We start from the raw sequence: 19,765 nt of genomic DNA, 5'->3' as shown, positions 1-19,765 counted from the left end.
GTCATCAATATGCGCGCAACGCGAGGCACAAAATTGAAGTAAAAGTACAAAATAAGACGTGTCTGTGTGTTATTCCAAGAGACTTCCCTTTGTTTGTTTGTGTCCACCGCTTTTGCCCTTTTCTCCTTGAGTGCACTGATTTGCTGGCTAACGTGCCATTCAGTGATAATTGTTTCGTCAGCCTTACCCGATCCAACATGTTCAATCTCAAAACCTCGTATTTTTAGTTACATCAAGCTGATGGCGCTTGACAAATTCCGACTTCTGACATCGGCCGGCTCAGTGTATAAAGGCTCTTAAATGCACCTCTTGATATAGTATTTAGTGGGTTTTCATTAAACACAGACCTTCTAAAAAGAAAGTTGTTAACTTCCCAAAAGCACCAGGGCTGTTTTATACAAGAATATAACCTGTCACTGCAAACAATCGGTAATGGTTTGATTTCAGGTGTTTAAATTAGAGAGTGCAGTCAAGCAGAAAACGTGCCTGGTCTGCTCATCAAAAAGCAGCAGAGGAAGCCTAACAGGAAGTTACTGACCTCATTGTAGCAAACAATGCAACTCTACTCAGGTTCACTCAAGAATTATTGTTGAAACATCGCCTGTAAGGGACTTTAAAGTTAATATTAAATGTCAGTCTATGTATAGTAAATAGGTGTGAAGTAAATGGTGGTGCTTTTTGACCTTCAATGTTTATTGCTAGCGTGCTAATGCTAATCATGACTGCGCAACGCTTATCATAGGTAAATTTAGTTGGCGTCTAAAACAATCTGTCTTCATATAGAAGATTATGATGAGTATTTATTTACAATGAGTATTTATATCCTCTCACTCCAACTCACATAGAGACAGCCCTAGATGTTAATTTCAATCGAAATAAGATTTTGAAACAATCATGGTGAATATGTACACAATGTGGACAGAACGTAAAAGACAAAACCCAGTGAAATGTACAGCTTATCAGGAAAGGAAAATATTTCCTCTACTAAACGGTCCTCTTCTTTTATCAGGCCGAATTCAGGCCTGACCGACCTTAGCACACCTCGACAAATCGTACATGCAGATCATAATGAGATCTCCCATCCGTTCATAAGCCGCTCTGTGGGAAGGTGGAAGAGGTCGAAATGGTTCAGGAATTTTGTTTTAAACCAAGCAAGGAAAACATTTTCGCACTGTTACGAACAAAATAAGTGTCACATTAAGTTAGTCTTTTGCTGTATGTGATCCATGATATGTTGTACAGTATATATGAGGATCCTTTATGATACAGCGTGATGCGATTCTGCACAGTGCGATGCACGTTTTGAAATATTACAAAACCTTTTAAAGTCATAATATATTCAGAAAGTGCAATAAAACCCAATAACAAAAACATTGAACACTGCAACAATGTACAACAAAATTTATTTTTTTCCAAACTAACATAATTTCATGATGTACATCCATAATCATGATCATTCCCAAAAATTTACTGTACATTATAAAATGATTTTGCTGTCCGTTCTTGTAAATAGTAGGACTAAAGATGGTTTTGCACTCAGTATTATTCAGCAAAACAAACTAAAATATTTTTCAAATTTAACTCATGTCAAAGTAAATAGTGTGTCATGTTCCAGTGACCAACAATTAAATTACATACCAGAGAAAATTGAGGAAAAACATAATTGTATAGTTTCAAACTATACAAAACAAATGTTACATTTGTTATTCTAGTTATCAATACACTCTTATATTTTGTCATAAAAGCAAAAAGGATATTTCACAGCACAATTTTGCTATAGTTTACAAAATGAATTTCTTCTCCATTTTCTTAAATACTGCTAGCATGTATGTATTTCATATTAGATTTGTTTTCTGTTTTTGGTCAAGGCAAACAACACAGTGGATTTTCTCCAGTTTGAGAGCCAAACAAATTAAGTTAATTTCCCTTTGACAAAGAAACATTGATTGCTTTGGTCCATCACTTTTGTTTCACGTAAATGTACATCTAATATATTTTACTATATACAGTAACATTACATTGTTTTGTATTGCATGAGTGTTGTAGCCCAATACAGAAGGTTTGGCCTCCACCACATAAATATTGAAAACTGTACCTAAAGGACCCATTGATGGAATCATTGCAGGGAGTTAAAAACATATCGCTGGATGCAAGTGGTATGTATTATCATGGCTGCAGGCGAGTTATGATAGATGGGAGGCCAAGCCGAAGGCCCTCGCACGTCCCTGCTGGGTGCCCGGGGCGCACCGCTAGCACAGCGGATGAGTGACGCGGTGTGTAAAAGTGGAATCCATGGGGAAGAGAAGTCAGAAGAGGAATGGTGGCTTTATGATCGCGATGAAAAAGAAACTACAAAAGAAAGGATGTGCACCTGTTTGTGTGCACAGCAAAGACTGAGCCTTTATGGCTCTATAATGTACTATAGTGTCCTTCCAAGATTTATTAGTTGTGTATCAAACATTTGAGAGCACAGTGAATTTGTGGGATTACTCTTTGCAGCTCTTAGATTTGAGAAAGAAAATCTGACTAAAAAATTGAGTTTCAAAGGTTTCAGATTACAAATTTGTAAATGGGAAGAATGAGCATGAAGTCTGTTGGGGACATAAAACAGTGGAAAAAGGCAAGCGGTGTGGAGCTTTGGGCCGGTGTGGAACTCTCCTGAGTAATGTTAATGCATCAACCTCATTGCCATATTCATTACTCACTTTGCTCACAAAAGACAGTTCATGCAAAGGTTACAGTATGTATCAGCAGGGTTTAAAATTGCTCTTGTTGCCATGCTAATCATGGGTTGCTATTACATTCTATTGCTAATGCAACCATCCATCCATCCATTTTCTGGAGCTGCTTATCCTCACAAGAATCGCAGGCTTGCTGGTGCCTATCCCAGCTCACTCCGGAGACGAGCAACCATTTATGCACCCAATCACAGCAAAGGAAATTTAGTATGTCCAATAAACTTGTCTTGCACGTTTTTGGAGTGTGGGAAGAAGTCATAAAAAAATGGTTATCATAATGATTTTAGACAAAATAAAAGCGTTTTACTGTACTAAAGAGCTAACATCTTTTGTAACTCTTTAAGTTATATTCAACCAAAGAGAGGAAGAACTTGCAAAATTGAGCTCAGGGGGGAGAATTTCTTACTTTGCAGAAGAGGTGGGCAACTACCTGTCAGCGGAGCTGGCCTTGATTCACTTTTTAAGTTATAATTGTGCAGTGTTAAGTTGTAATAACAGTGTTCACCACTAGATGACAGACTGATCACCAGCATGTCCAACCTCAAGATTTTAGTTGTGCATCAGAAAAGAAGAGCGGCAAGGAACAGTGTCTTACAGGAAAAATAGAATGTCAATGAATAACTAAAAATCACCCATCTCGGTCAGGTTTAGTTTCCATTTCACTGTTGTAATGTCTCCATTGTATTGAATGCGATGTGGCCTGGATAAATTAAACCACGATGACATGTTCTTCTCCAACCTACAAAATAGTCAATTCAGTCAACAGCGTCACACTTGGTCGCAGTCAGGCAGCGTGTGCCATACAGTAATACATCAATTGTTTTGGCAGAATTCTCAACAATTGACTTAGATGGTCATTCCAGCTATCTCTAGTGGAAAGCTGCTGTTGAGATGGAAAAATATTATGCCCACGGAGTCATTTTTCTCACAGGGCCAAATTTAGTTCTCAAACTCCCACGTACGCATTCAAGCCTCTAATAGTCGGCCTGTATCATGTCGGTATTTGTATGGCGTTTGAACTGAATGGCCCTAAGCAGAACATTGAACTCGCAACTGGAAAGTCTATCGTTATCCTGCTACTGCAAAAGGACACATATGAATATGCAGCAACAACCACTGGGTGCATCAGTGATAAAAGACTTCTTGTGCAATGGGAAATGTTGGAACAAAAAAGCTGTTTTTGAAGCTTGCAGTGAGTTTCGCTGCTGCAGCTGAAAGGAAGTTTAAAATTAGCATAGCTTTTTATATTTTTTTTTATTTTTTTCCCTACAAGCGAGGTCATATTCCTTACCCCCGAAACATTTACAAGCAGATGCTTGGATCAGCATGTTCCTCTCCGTATATTATTTAGGACAAGGAAACAGCATACAACATTTGTCACCGAGGTGTCACTGCAGTCTAAGAAGCCATGCCAGATGAAATCCCCTATGAGTCAACCTGCTCTGCACTTGACATCTTCGAAACAGCAGCTCTAATCTGTAACATGAAGAACAACCCTTTGTAGTTGTTTTTTTTCTGGGATTTATTTTTTTTAAGTCTCAAGCACATAAAAAGCATGTGAATTATTATCACCATAAGGTGCCTTGAGACTTTCCCCTTCGACCTAAATAAATTGTGATTCTACACTGGACTTCATGTGCACACAGATACACACACACAATTTTCTGTCATCCTTTATTTGACAGGTTTGAAAAGAGCATGTGAATGTAGCTAAAAAGTTAGTTAAAAAGCAATAGCTAATTGTTCTCTTGCTCAGTGTGGAGACAAATTGCAGGAGCAACGCAAGCTCTATGTAAAAGTTTACCTTTCATAAAGCCCAACTCCTCCTCCAACAGCAAAGGTGCAATGTCAATTGAACATGCTGTCTTCACAAGAAGCCACACATTTTTTCCAATCCACAAAAAATGTGTGACATGAACCATTGCTCTGTACGAATCACAGTTTAAGTTTTATAGAAAACCTGGTTTTCCTGACACCAATGAACTATAGTTCAAAAACAATTTGGTACCGCTGGAGGTAACGCTGGCGGTAATCAGTTAAGTGACTCAGTGTGTTTATGTGAGGCATAAAGTCCAAAATTTGTGTTGTTATCCATTAATATTTGGTTAAGCTTTCAGGTTTAAAAAAATGACACAGAGTAGCAAAATTTAGGTTTTCTGTTGACTGTGAGTTTGTTTTGGTTAATGTCGGCTATTAATATGAATGTGTTGGACCTTCACTTGGAAAACATCAAGTTAACAATGAGAGTCTGTTTTTCAAATCTATTTTGAATTTCTGCATTGACTGATATTCCAGTATGACAGCACTTTTCAATTGTATTTTAGCAAAGGCCCCCTAGGAAAGAGAAAACTTTTCACCCCGCACTCAACACGCCGACTATAAACAAGATTATTATCTATAAAACTTGTATAAGTACTGCATGCCTAAATCTGTATCTGTATTTTAACCCTAACAAGAGGGAAAAAACAAAATAATCTAACTTTCAGCAACTGTTAATCATTTTTAACAGTGTTTATGCGTGTTACAGCTTAGTCTAAAACAGAAAAAATAAATAACCAAGTACATGACAGGGCCTGAAACTTAAAAAAGAAAAAAAATGATGAAAATCCTTATTCACTTGCAATTACACTTTACATGACAAAAACAAATAATTTTCCCTGGGGTCATGCACGCTCCCCTGGCATCACCTCACCCCCCCAGTGGGACCCGCCCCACTATTTGAGAATCACTGCACTACGAGAATGGACATGTTAGTATTTGACAACTACACACGTATGTTTAAAAATTTTGAAACATCAATGAAAAAACGCACATTCAATGAAAACAAATGGTATAAAACTAACTTTTTCAGTCACATGGTGTAACAAAACCCCATGAGTCAGTGATTCTGATAAAGACAGTGAAGCTACTTTTAAAACGATACTGACCCACATATGCATTTCTTCGGATTTTTGTTGGATAATAAATAATGAAAATTAATAGCAGGTCAGCTAGGCATGGATGGCGGTGCGGTTACTAATTTCCTTGTCGGACAAATATAACTTTCTGATTTGAGTGGCATGGAGCCTTTGTTAGTTCTCGTTTCTCATTAATCGCCATTGCTTCTGTGCTACTTGCTTTTGCTTCACTCTCACTCTCTGAAAGGCTGTAATGATGGTCAAGTAAGGCACATGGGAACGTTTTGCTCGCCATTACTGCCTTGATCACAACTCGCGTTGCTCCGACTCACAGAATCAGGTCATCAGCTCAATAGCAGCTGCTCTTGTGTTGCGATATTGAACGATAAAACAAAAGAAAGGGTTAACAAACATGCGCCCGCACTGTGCACGTGTACAGAACTTAAGACAGAAGTTTATCATGGAAGCCATTTTTATACAACATCCTATCAGAGCAAACACAAAAGATGATTTTCAACCGTGCTCGGGACGGATCAATAGACGGGAGGGGAAAGGAGAGGTCAGATGAAGACACGATGGGACGCGTCCAAATTTCAGAGTCTCTGAATGCTCAGCTGAACTCATTAGAAGTTAATTAATCACAGGCATCGATCAGTTGCCACTCTTGCGCCTACGCACTAGATTGCAGTTGTGCTGAGGTCTCCCGTCTCCCCGCATCATCCTGGCGCCACACGAGGCGTCACTTTGCAGGATGAGATGGCGGATCCAAGGCCATCCAATACTTTAGGTGAGAAACCAGCCATAATTGACTGATAATTTACATTTCCATACTGATATGCCATTTTTTCGCATGAAACGATCCATATTTAACAGCCCTGTATTGACGGGCAGCAGCCTTTTTTGGTAACGTAAGCCCTTATCTGACAAACCTAATGGACTTCTGTAGGTCTCAGCTTTCAACCAACATAATTACTGTAATAACACTGAAAAGCAGGTAGTGGATTTCTTGTCTTCACCAGTTTATTGGGACCTCTAATTCAGACCAAAACTGTCGTGTCCTATATTTTCACAACATGAAATAAGCATGATGACAATTTAATGACTTTCTTTGTCAGGCCCTCCAGTGTTGGGTTTGCATATTCTGCTCACATGAGTTTTCTGTGTGGATTCTGTCGCCCAAAGTTGATAAGACATCCTCAACCATCTTTAACATCAGTGCAGTGCGGATTTTAAAAAACAAACGATTGGAAATGTAGGATTGATGCAAAATCTTTGAAACAACCATTCACGCACCCAATCACACCAGGGAAAATTTGGAACGTCCATTACAACTGCCATGCATGTTTTTGGAGTGTGGGAAGAAGTCGAAGTGCCTGGAGAGAACCCACGCATTAGGTAATGAATGTGTTTTTGCAGGTTGGATGGAGAGGTTTTGTTGGCCATTCCTGAAATAGTATTTGCAGAACCCCGCCCTCTGAGCAGGTTTGGTCAGGTCACTTGGTGTGCGGCTGACCTAAGACAAACTGTAACCCTTACCCTAAATGTAACCAAACACTAATTCCATCTTCCTGGGTATGGGAAAAACAGCAATATGAACCACTGCATGGCATGACTTTTCTCGACATGAAGAAATACTTTATTTGACGTCATTCTGACCTCTCCATTTCGCTTCAGTTTGCTTTTGACACTTAACTGCAGCTGACATGCACATACTCATGCATGAATATATTCATCGGTCCACTTAGCCGCTCAATAGTATGTAATTTACCGTTAAGGGAGAGTACAGTGTGCAGGTGAGGGTCAGTGGTTCAATGAAAGCCACTTTATCTGCAAAGGAATTTGTACATGTGCATACATGTGGATGTGTGGGACTTTCTGAGTTTAGCACTCTCAAAACTTCCTCACTGGAGAGTGAAAAGTTCGTGTGGATGGAAATAGTCTATGCCCTTCTGATCCTTAAGATTCTTTGTCACATGCAGTTCAGCACGATTAGATAATTTATAATCGCTCCCGGTATAAGTCCAGAAAGTTCTTATCGGCGCTGACCCTACCTTAAATCCAATCCCTCGCTGTCATGCTGTATGGCAAAGGCCTATAGCAAATTTTCGATGTGGGCTATCGATGATTTCTGTTCATGTGTGAGCCTACAGAATGAAACATTGCTGTTCAATATGCATCAGTTGGAGGTAAAATTCTGAATTGCTAGATACTAATTCTTGGATACTAAACTCCATAGCATTTTGGCAGTACTATCGACTGGTTGGAGAACAAAGGTTGAACTACCACTTCCCTTTGGATGGATGGTTGGACAGATGGATGGACGGACAGGTTTATTTCAATTTTTCTACATAGGTGTCAAACACAGACTACAGAAAACATGTTTTCCTTAATTGATATTTGGACTATGTTTCTCATTGTTGAATAAAATACATAGTTGGTATCTCTTTGCCTTTGGAGGTGCGTTAGGATAGTCCATCCCTGTGGATTGAAATAAGATACTGTTCAAGATTTTAGACTACAGGTGTCAAATTCCAGTCCTCGAGGGCCGCTATCAAGCATGTATTAGCATTCTAGTGTCCAAAGAAGGCTGCTCTCCAGTGCTGCACAACAAGCAATTTATGAAGTCGAGTAGAATATTGCTATATGCCTGAGCATATAATGACCGTTTTATGCCCATATGTTTTGGATGCTTTAACTTTAATTAAAAAACACAATAGCGGTCTTATATACCCGCAGTTCCTCATTCATCACTCACAGAGCTTCTTTGTTTGGCACATCACAGTCAACTCGCTCAGGATACTAGAGCATCCCCAACACAAATAGATATCATCAATACCGAACATGGTCATATTTTAAGATTGTCAACCCCGACTGCTTTTGGACCCTTTATCAGGACAATTCCACTATTGACACACTTCCCAGCCACACGTAAAAATATTCTTACATGACGTTTGTCATCCTCGGGCGGGAACTGGCAAAATTTGGACGAAAACAGTTTGGTCATTATGTGTGTACCTCGCCTGAGAAATATGTTGTCTTCATTTATAAAGATATAGCGGTAAACTGTTGTTCACTAATGAAATGGAATGAGTTCAAACTACTCAATTTTAAAGAAAGTTGAGCGCCTATTTTCATTTAATCGGCAGGTCTGGGCACAGAGGACCACAGTATAATTCCGGTTGGGGCTAATTTATATTTTGTAGCTAGCCAGGGGGAAGAAACATGGCCGAAGGAACACTGTGCATTCGCAGCCCCTCTCTGCCATGCAACCACCCACGCCAGCAGAGCTAGTCCCCACTTGCCGCTCTTCTCAGTCGGCCAGGAGAATCGTTTGGATCCAGGTTCAAATGGAAGAACCTAAATGATCAAACGATGTCCAATCCAAGTCAGCAGTTATTCAGTGTAATTGTGATATACATTTAGCTACCTCACCAATTATGACCAACTACCCAAAAAGACAAATTCCCTTCAGAGAATCCTCTCATGTGGATGCTTTAGAGCGCCTTGTGGTTGTCCATGAGTGTGCACATTTCACTAAGAAAATAGTAGAAACGTATATGTACGTACGTATCTTTAAATAGTTTGATGTAAATTGAGTATGTCAAGACTGTTTTTTCACGTGGTCTTTATCATGCGGTGAGGACAAATCACCACAACATAAATACTGACTGAAGTTTTTAATTTATAGCAAAATTAAAAACACAGTTTGCTGTTGAGCTAAGCTTTGCTCATTTCTGCAGTTGAATGCAGAACTTGACAACTGTTAATCCATAATCCTCACCACAGAGCAAGAACTGATTACATCACATGCAACTACTTGCTATCACATCTAGTATTATAACATGTCTGTGGCTTCGGATACCCGACAGTATTCAGCATATAGCAAAATAAGCTCCTTGAGCAGCGACTTTCGTCTGATCACAGGCTATTTCTTTTGGCGCTACAGCATGGTGCAATGTGATTAGGTTTGCATTATCCTTGTAGTTTAGAATTAGGTGGTGCATTAAGAGAAAACATCTTCCATGCTAACCTCCAGCCCCAGGCCACCCCCCCCTCCCCCCCAACTCTGTTTGCCCGAGATACCGTCTCCGCAAATCCTCTTATGGCTTTAGAGCTCCCTTCAAATTAAAGGCGTGAACTTTGCAATTAATACCATGCTGATTTAACTCAACTTTTAGAAACCCAATCTCCATTAACCTTTTATTTATTTATTTTGCTAGTTTTAATGGGTCATTAGGTTTGTGCTGTAAGCTTGAAAGATATATCGCGCTTATGTTGTAATCTTCAAAGCCATTACCTTCGTTTTCTTGCACTTGACTGATTCATCCACCTTGGCCTCCTATTCTGGAAAGGAACAGCATTCATTCACAGGTATCCAGGGGTGACTGGCCTCGGGGCACTACCATTTCCTAGGCTCTAAATAGCCAATTAGTTGCGACCTTGGGAACCACGCTAAGGCAGCCATTAGTAATTAGCCATTGACATTTGGGCGGCTCTAGCTATTGGATGGTGGAGCTTGGCTTTCACATTGAATGGCCATTTTATTAGAGCCCTCCAGATAAAGTGAGATGTGGTCAGTGATTCGTGGTTCGAGGAAGCAGGTTTGGAGAAGTGCTGTGGCTGCCTGAATGCATCGCTGATTTCTAATCAGTAGTTTTATATCGTTATTGTTCTGGGACATCGGCTTGAAATAATTTTAGAGACATTGCATGGAGATATTTCTCCATTCCTCTCAAAGCTTAAGATTTGGTATGATCATTTTGTTGATTTACAGTACATTATCCACCCACATGATGACCACATGCACTATGCTGTAAAAAAAAAAAAAAATGTAGGAGCTGTATATTATAAAGTTTGTATTAAAACCCTTTTGATGATAACATGATAATTGCACAAAGTCTTATGGTGTGTGTATGTATATATATATATATATATATATATATATATATATATATATATATATATATATATAGTTGTGTGCATCTATCCAATCAAATACAATTTGAGTGATTGATTGCTTCAAGAATTGAATATGTCAACTCTGTTTGGTTCAATACACTCACACAGTTTCAACCAAAACCAATTTTCCGATCCAAATTGGATTTTATTACACCCCTATTGGGAAGTGTTTGAAAAATAGTACATCCTATATCTCCAGCTTAATCAATCTCCTTCCTTCTTCCGATGGTTAGAAAAGGCAAATTGATGGAAGCACAGAACATGTTCTATCTTATGAATGAGACTGAATGAAATGATTACCTTTGTGTCAAGTGTGTTTCTGTGCCCATGCTCACCTGCAAGACAAGTACGTTGCACAAGGTAAATGATCAAGAAACTTCTATGAGTCTATTGTCAAGGGATAAGCGTGAACTCCAAGCCTTCTCAGTGAGGCAGGAGCTGCGACAGGCTGGGGGCAGTGTAAATCTACCTTTCATAAGAACGTCAACAGCCTTCTCGTGACCTACATTCTCCACATCAGACAATAACACTAGAGAGAATATTGTGGAATTATGAGCAAGCCGGGCAATTTTATCAGGACGTCCAGACTGTGCTCACAGTTGCTCTAAATCTCCCGGGACAATCACTCATATTACCACAGGCAGAGGAGGATTTTTGTCAGGATTTTCTTGTCTCAATAATACATCTATTGTTATTTCACACTGTGCTATGAACAGGCAGGTTTGGAGGCAGAAAAGTTGAAAAAACTTAAATCCAGGGCACTCAAAATCAATTCTTCATGAAGTACGGCAAAAAGTGTGACAAGAAAGTACTCATTTTTGAGTACTAATGTCAGGGACATTTTGGAAACTTTGGGGTAAAACTTGTTTGAAGTAGTCAGTGTTAAATATGTACAAATTTATATTATCCTTTGGAAAACCCGCCAGCAAGACTTTTATTTTTAACCCAAACCAATCTAACATTGCCTCAGTAAAGTCTATTTTGGCTCTTGCTGACAAACAGCGCAAAACTTTTGTTGACAGACGAAAGAATAGCGTCAGCGTCGAGGTGTTCCAATCGTTTCAGTATTGTATATTTGAACACAAACAGTGAAGCAACAAAATACATACGAATAAATAATTACTGTAAATGTTCTTTATTCATTTCAAAGATGACTTATATTATTATAACAAGCATGGGATCAACTTCAAACAAAAAATGTGGCAAGAATTGATGATTATTTGCATTATATTTATTTCTGACATGAAGTGCCATATTATAGATATTTAAAAACATGACATGTTTTGTTGGGATATGCCTAGATTAAACAAAACCAAGTTGAAACAAATTAATCGCACCTCTATTTAAATGGAGAAAGATGGCTTGAAATATTGTTTTTACTGATATTTTTCATTTGATATTCTTTCATAAGTAGAGCCGCTTTTTACATGTTAATAGCCAAATACATTCAAAGACCCCCAAAATGCTCCTAAACCCTTTAAATCAATATTAATAAATTATAAAAATGCATCAAAAACAGTAACAAATACATATTAGAATTACATTAGTTCATTGTATTCAAAATATATTATGTTGTGGCAAGACGAAGAAACCAAACGTTGCTGTGCTAGTGTAGATCTTTACTCTTCGCATGCCATCACAAAACTGATACAACACTGTCCAAAACAGCAAAGACAAAGCCAAACAGGTTCAAAGCATCAAAGGTTCATTGCAACATGCCCACTGGGTGAGAGACATGGTCCTAATGCCTGCCACAATGTAAAGAAAACAAAAGAAAATAAGACAAAAAAAACCCCTACTAAACCCTCTAAATTAATCATATTAATTGTAGCAGTTGACAATATGAATACATTTCACTTGTTTGCCTTGAGATGGTGCTGGTGGTGAGTAAAGAGAGATACTTTTTTTTAGGATATTTAATTTGTATATTTTTACTTTTATACTTCCAGTAACCAGGGAATCATTTACAAGTTCACAGGAGCAATAATACTTATTTGTTTGCATTATTTTTAGCATGTAAGCTTACTTAAGTTTAGTTTGGGGTCATGCGAAGTGCTTTCTGTGTGGTGTAATTGCTAAAGTGCTAAAAACACTAGACCACAATAAACAATGCAAAAAAAAAACTATTGTCTTGTTTGTAGGCAAGCCAGCATATTAACAAATAATAAAATGCATCACAAACTGTAACAAATACAGTAGACATCACGGGTTGTGATAACGTACTATATTACGGTCATATCAGTGCAAATGTTGGTGTCTCGTATCTCATATTACATGCCATAAATGCCGCCTTTTGTATTTTGAAAATTTTCTCATTTCTAGAGACAATATTTTTCGGCCTAGGGCCCCACGACGGAAAAATATTATCTCTAGTAATTTAACATAATAATATATTATGATGGTTATTATTAATATTCATTGTCCTTCATCCGGGAAGGTTTGCAGTTCACTGGCATCCACGTTGCAATCCTGGGCCATTTTCACTCATGGGGCTTGTCGAAGAATAAAGCGATGGATAAAGTGTCAGAGGTGCGTTGGAAATGGCAACAGGTCCGGCTTGTAAAACAACAAGGTGACATTTAGCTGACAGAAGGCCAAGGCACTGGTTGAGCTTTTTCCTCCCTTTTGGGTTCCACCTGACTGAGCTGACCGTGCATCACCCTCCCTCCCACCTTCACGTATCCCTCCTCATGGGAAGCACACTGCCCTCATCCCTCTGTGATGGTCCAAGCTTGCGGCAAGGCGTGTGGTAGACAAATGAAGACTTTTTGCTAAAGAGCTCATTGCCGCCTAAATCAGCATCATTGATTGTGAAGCTTAAAGTCGCTGACAAATGCCATGATCACTCATCTCGTTAAAGGAGGATTATCAGCTTGTTTGTATCTTGTTACGCCCATAAAGATTTCTCTCTCTTTCCCTCAACACATTAGTTGTTTTTCTTCTCTCTCCTCATTTGTTAAAGGGATAATCCTCCCTGTTGGGGATTTTGTCTCCATTGGATTTTGATAGTTGGTGCCTTGTTTTCTCTGGCACTGAGTTGCGATTTGAAAAGATAGTCGATCAAGTTGTGCAATGTGCTTATTTCGGATTGGTGCAGTCAGGAGAATTTTTCAAATCTCAAACGACTTTTTCATCCGTGACAGAGTCCGTACATAAAGATAGACAATCAGGCAGACGCATCCGCATTGTGTGTCGTTGGCTGTTCATTTTGAAATCAGGCTCTCTCATGTGATCTTCCCAAAACAAAGGAAAACGGGAACTCATTCGTATGTGACAGTTAATTGAGTGTTTCTAGAGATTAAAGTATTGTTTAAGAGAATACTTGTTGTGGTTTGGGGAACTCACTTTTAGACATATAAAAGAAAAAGGGTAGAATTTATTTTATTTTTTTTAATTTGTGCTGGTTCCTTGTTCATAATTCAGGACTCTTGCTTGGCGGGCTACATTCCATTCAATTTATGTCATTTGATGAATTCAAATATTGAGGAAAGTCAGTTTACCCCAGACACATGAAGATTTTAGGTAAAAAATATTGAGCCGCTTATCCTCACTAGGGTTGCTGGCTTGCTGGTACCTGTCCCAGTTGTCCACGGGCAGTAGGCGGGGGTGTCCAATACACCTGCTATGCATGTTTTTGGATTGTCGGGAGGAAGCCAAAGTTCCTGGAGAGAACCCACACCAGCTCAGGTAAAACGTGCAAACTCCACACAGAAAAGCAAGAGCGAGTATATATTTCTTCCTTGGGGATGTGAGGAAGTTGTCAATAATACTTATACTATACTAATGATCTGAGTAATCAACTCAGTGATTTTCATGGTAATATGTGCAAGTTAAAGGCACCCTGGCACAGATTATTACGTATAGCGATAAAATTATGCTAGAAAAATCCCTGTAATTTGGCTTAGTATGGGCTACCCTTACTATATGGATTTCCACACCTTGGTAAAACCAATGAGAATACAGACCTTTAAAAAAAAAAAAAAAAAAAACGTTAGCTAACAACATTAGCAAGCCATAATCATTTCAAGCCTATCTACCTGACATTAGCTGTGAACGTACCCAAGCGTTAATGGCGTTGTCTTCGCTAACTTACCTTTCTGAGATTCGATGGAGAGTTTGTGGAAAACTATACAAGCCCCTCTTGACGTTTTGGCGAGCACAGTAAAGTATACCATCTGCCATGACTTTTTTTTTTCCCAGTGAACGCAAAAAAATCCTTCAGGTATAGCAATGGGTGAGGGTGAGCGGCTGCGGGCTGAGGCTCCTGAGCCTCTGCTTCTTTGGCAGTGTCCGTGTTTAATTCGACACTAGCCTCTACGCTACCCACCAGTACCAGTACCTGCTCTACTGGTTATGTGGCACTGACGGTCGTGTGACTTACCTGCGTTTTTGAAATGTAGTGGCAGCCATGCTGATTGGTCAAGCGTGGTTTACGTCATTTGCGCAACAATGGTGAAAGGAAATTAACGAGCCCTTTTTTTGAAAAAATGTAGCGAGTAGAAAGTATGATATTTGTGTTTTAAATGTAGAGAGCAAAAGTAAAATGTTGTCAGAAAACACATACTTCTAAATTCCTAATTTGAATTAAGTACAGTAATGAACTATTTGTACTTGGTTACTTCCCATCACTGCTTCTGATGCCCATTTTTTGATTTGAATATTGTTTAACATCAATATAAAAAAAGATAGAAAAGACATTTTGATCTGAGAAATGCTCAGTACAGTGCAATCGATATGTTGCGCACCATCGTGAAAAATCACCCCAAAAATCATTTATATCAGGCAGGAAACATTTTTCTATTTTTAGCTGTTACCTACTAAATTAGCTTTGTGGGCGGTAAGTATCAAAGTTCCACAGTCCTTTCATCGCTAGATACATTTAGCATATGACAGCATAGCAGATAAAAATCCATTCAATGCACCCTAACCCTTAATCATCGACTATTTCTGCAATAATTGTAGGCCCTGACGAGCTTGCGTACGTTGTCATGTGTCTGGATAGGAATTAGAATGAATGAGGCACTAAATGAAAAATAAGTACGGGTGCGAAAATCCATTGCGCTCCATCTAATTACAACCAATGGAGGTTAATCCCTGCTTTTGAAAAGAAGCAAAAACAAACAAATGATCTCATTCCGCCTAGTGTTTCTATCGTGTATGACAGAGAATATCCAGTCTACCTTTTGACCGCAAAACCTCATTTGGCCTCTTAATCCATAAGATATCCAGTCAGGAGCTTCATATTCATTTGATAGAGGAATCTTACATTGACTGTGAAGGTTGGGTGAGCCGGAGCTGAGTGTCCCAGTTGAGAGGCGGGGCTAACTTGTCACCAGGCACGGCATACGTCGGGAAACAAGCATTTACACTCAAATTGATGCCAATAGATCATGGAATATATGCAAGGCAGGTCTTAACATATTTCTGGTGGAAAGACTTTGAAGTGTACGGACTATTTCAGACTACTGGGATGCCATTTGGAGAAAAATTGAGCACATTCTTTGAAATTGCAATAGCAAAAGCAAATCACATCTATTAAATCTCACTGCACTCTTTCACATGCTGCCATTGGATAGAAGATTGAGTAGCTGAGAAGTGCGGTGTATTGCTGCGCTACACCATTATCATTACCCATGCAGACAAAAAGCACTTTCTACCGACCTCGTCTCATTGAGAAAAAAAACGCAAAAGTTGAATTACTTTCCACCTGTTTCTTTTTATGATGTCCTCTCCTTTATATCACCACTCAACAACGTAAAGTTCTGGTATTGAAGTGTGTTTGTTTTGATATTAATATGCACATCACATATGCAAATCAAACAGGAGGGCCACAGAAACTATTTAAAGAGCCCCATCATGGTAATGTAAACTTTCCACAATATACTGTACGCTTATAAGTTACGAAATCTTACCATTAGCAAAATGAATTTTAATTTCTTATGAAATGTGAGGTTTTTTTTAGAAGCGGCCGTTATAACCAGAAGGTGAAACATATTGTTGATTGCACCTTTCACGATGTGTCGACTGCGCCCCCCTTCGTGAACCTACGTGCACAAATGTGATATTACAATAGCAAGAAACTACATACTTCACATGAATGTAAGAAGTAAGTAGTTGAAGAAAAAATGGCTTATCAAGTAGTAGGCTTTATACAGCACAGATTCATCCATTGCACAGGGTTAATTTCGACATATTTCACCTGCTACCTGAAAGCTGCCACGCGGAGCGAGTTCTGAGGTGGGACACCTCCATCGAGGGACTACTGTGGAGATGGACCGACTAGGGCTGACAGTGAGAATAGCCTTACCCGAAGGTGTCTCTCTTCATGATGTTATCTTTATAATGGCCACTTATTGCTTAATATGCTACAATGTGTTATTTTAGCACTTGGCATCCATTGCAGCGTGTTGCGCCTCAAAGGGGGCTCCTCCTAAACGCTGTCACTTTTCATATTTTTTTTTCCCTAAATAGGATTTTGAGTTTTCCTTGCCCTTCTGGGAGCTTCGTTCAGGGGATGTCATTGTGAATTTGTGATGTTCTCTGTGATTCTTTCACTTGTGAAGCCCTCACAGGCTCTGTTGTGATTAAGGGCTATATAAATATATTTGACTTGACTTGACGTGACTTGATTCGCCATGCAGTCCTCCATGAAATGACGATCACAAACGCCTGCTGGTTGTCCGAACGTGCGATCCAAAAACAAATTTCAACCATCTCCGGCGAGAGGTTCCAGCTTTGGGAGACCAAAAAAACTTCACAAAAACCTTGCCACCAAACATGCATTTATATCACTTTGACAATATGAATGCAAATGAAAGAAAGAGATTGAGACATGGCTGCTTGGATAATGTGGGCGTGTACTTAGTTTGCACGAGCATATGGAGGCAGTGAAGAGGCAACACAAGGGCTTTCCCCGTTCTGACGTCTTTGTGTCTCTTGTCAGTCCTTTTTATCTGCTTGGATCGGGCCGGTAATGAGAGAGCAGAATAATCAGTTTCTTTCTCTCTCAATTCTCAGAAATGGATTAAGGAAGGAAAACGACCCCGGAAGGGTCGTGGGTCAAGGAAGGACACTTCGTTTTCCTTCCTTGACCCATTTCTGAGAATTGAGAGAGAAAGGGTAAGTAATTACAGTAATATTGTAACATTGTTAAATGTTCCAAAAAGTTTGATTCCGATGTTAGGGGCCCTTTAAACGTAGAAGCTAAGATCTATCAGGGCCGGATGTATTAATCACTCAATCAGTTCTTGCTGTTGTTGAACTGTATATAACTTTAGACACTTAATTATTCAGGTTGGTTAATTAATTCCTGAAGAAGACCAATACCACTTACTTTGTGGACCAGAAATCCAATAACATCAACACATGGAATACACTTGATGTTCTATTTAAACTATTGGAGACTCTCTCCAATATAATTAGGATGGCATTTAGGCATGTTAGGAAATGCCATGGCTGCGATTATGAATTGTATCAAATCCAACTGAGACCGTGTTACATAATCGGCTCACAGGGTGTTCTCGAGAGAGTGCTCCCGCAGACAATAAAGCAACTCAAAACAGCGGTGCTGCGGCTGGATTGCTATGATTGATTATGTGTTTGTTTTTGTTTTGTTTTTGTTTTTTTCACTGTAGTATCTTGGGAAATTAAGACTTCCTGGCGGTGAGGATATTTACATTAATGGTGCCAACTTTTGCATATGGTAGCCTATATGGAGTTAATTATGCCAAGAGACAGTAGATATGCCAACATAACCATTACCTCCTATGTTAAATTTTACATGCTCAAATCTAAGATTGGATCAAAATAGCACCTTTATGTGACATACTGTATATCAGAGGATGATTTTCAGAGATGACATTAAGTTACATGGAGTCACATTCAAAGTAAGTCCCGAATACTGTATACCCACAGTTACTATTTCAGTGTCATGCTACCTGTAGAATGTCAAATATCCATCCGTCCATCCATTTCCATAGGGGTCACAGGCTTGTTGGTGCCTATCTCATCTAGCTTCGGGCAGTAGGCTGGAGACACCCTGAACTGGTTGCCAGCCAATTGCAGGGCACACAGAGATGAACAATCATTCACGCATACAATCACACTTAAGGACAATTTAATATGTCCAATAGCCCTGCCATGCATGTTTTTTGGGTCTGGGAGGAAGCCAAAGTGCTCAGGGAGAACAGATGCAGGCTCGGGAACAAAATGCAAACTCCATACAGGAAGGCAGAGCGAGGTGGATTTGAACTCGGGTCCCTTTAACTTTCAGGCGTGCTATTTACTACGCCACCAAGCTGCCCGAATGTGACATATATATATTTTTTGGTTACATCACTCATAATTTGTCATGAAAGTTCAGTGAATATAAAAATGTAGCTTTATTAAAGTACATTTAATTCATTCACTTGTACTTTTGAGACAAAGTTTGAAATACTGAAGCTATCATCATTGTAAAATATAATGTGTACTCCAAAAATGTAGTAATGCTAAAATGAAAGAAATCCAAAACATCCAAACACAAGAATCTATTCTGCCACAATGCCCAAAAGATATTTGAAATTCAAGATAGTTGCTATGACATATGTCTTACAAAACGACAATGTAAGCCAGCGATGAATGGGCAAACTGCGGAAACGCTATGGACCTGTGAAATGGTTTTCGTTTCAACAAAAGGAAAACAGTGCAGTAAACGGAAAAAAACCCCGCTGCTCTTGCACTACCTGGATATATGCTTTTGACTTGTATGCATCGGTGAAGTTATATACTGTACTTACATAGGCTTTATATGTTGAATTTTCTTGCACGAAAAAATATTGTAAATGCAAAAGTAAAATGAGTAAACCAGATGAATGTCTTACTACTTCCGACTCCCGTTTAAACGTGACATGTTTAAACATGTAAATATTGCTTAATTGTGTCTATTTATGTTTATTTTTCTCTTACCTAAATATGATGTTACTCAAGCATTTTCAATAAACCAAACATGATATAGACGTTTTTGTGGCACACTAACAGAAACTAAAGCCCCCAGCAATGTAATTTCCAACCACCATTTATTTGATATTAAATATATTTCCAGTCAAAACTGTTCTCCCGGCGCAATGAGCAAACACTGTGAATTAGAAACTCATGACCAGAATTACAATTTTTAAATAGAGCTGCCACTTC

The sequence above is a fragment of the Hippichthys cyanospilos genome, chromosome 1 (assembly GCF_059441005.1).
Source record: "Hippichthys cyanospilos isolate Australia breed blue-spotted pipefish chromosome 1, RoL_Hcya_1.0, whole genome shotgun sequence".
In the NCBI taxonomy this organism is placed as follows: Eukaryota; Metazoa; Chordata; class Actinopteri; order Syngnathiformes; family Syngnathidae; genus Hippichthys; species Hippichthys cyanospilos.
Note: the sequence above shows the minus strand (reverse complement) of the source record.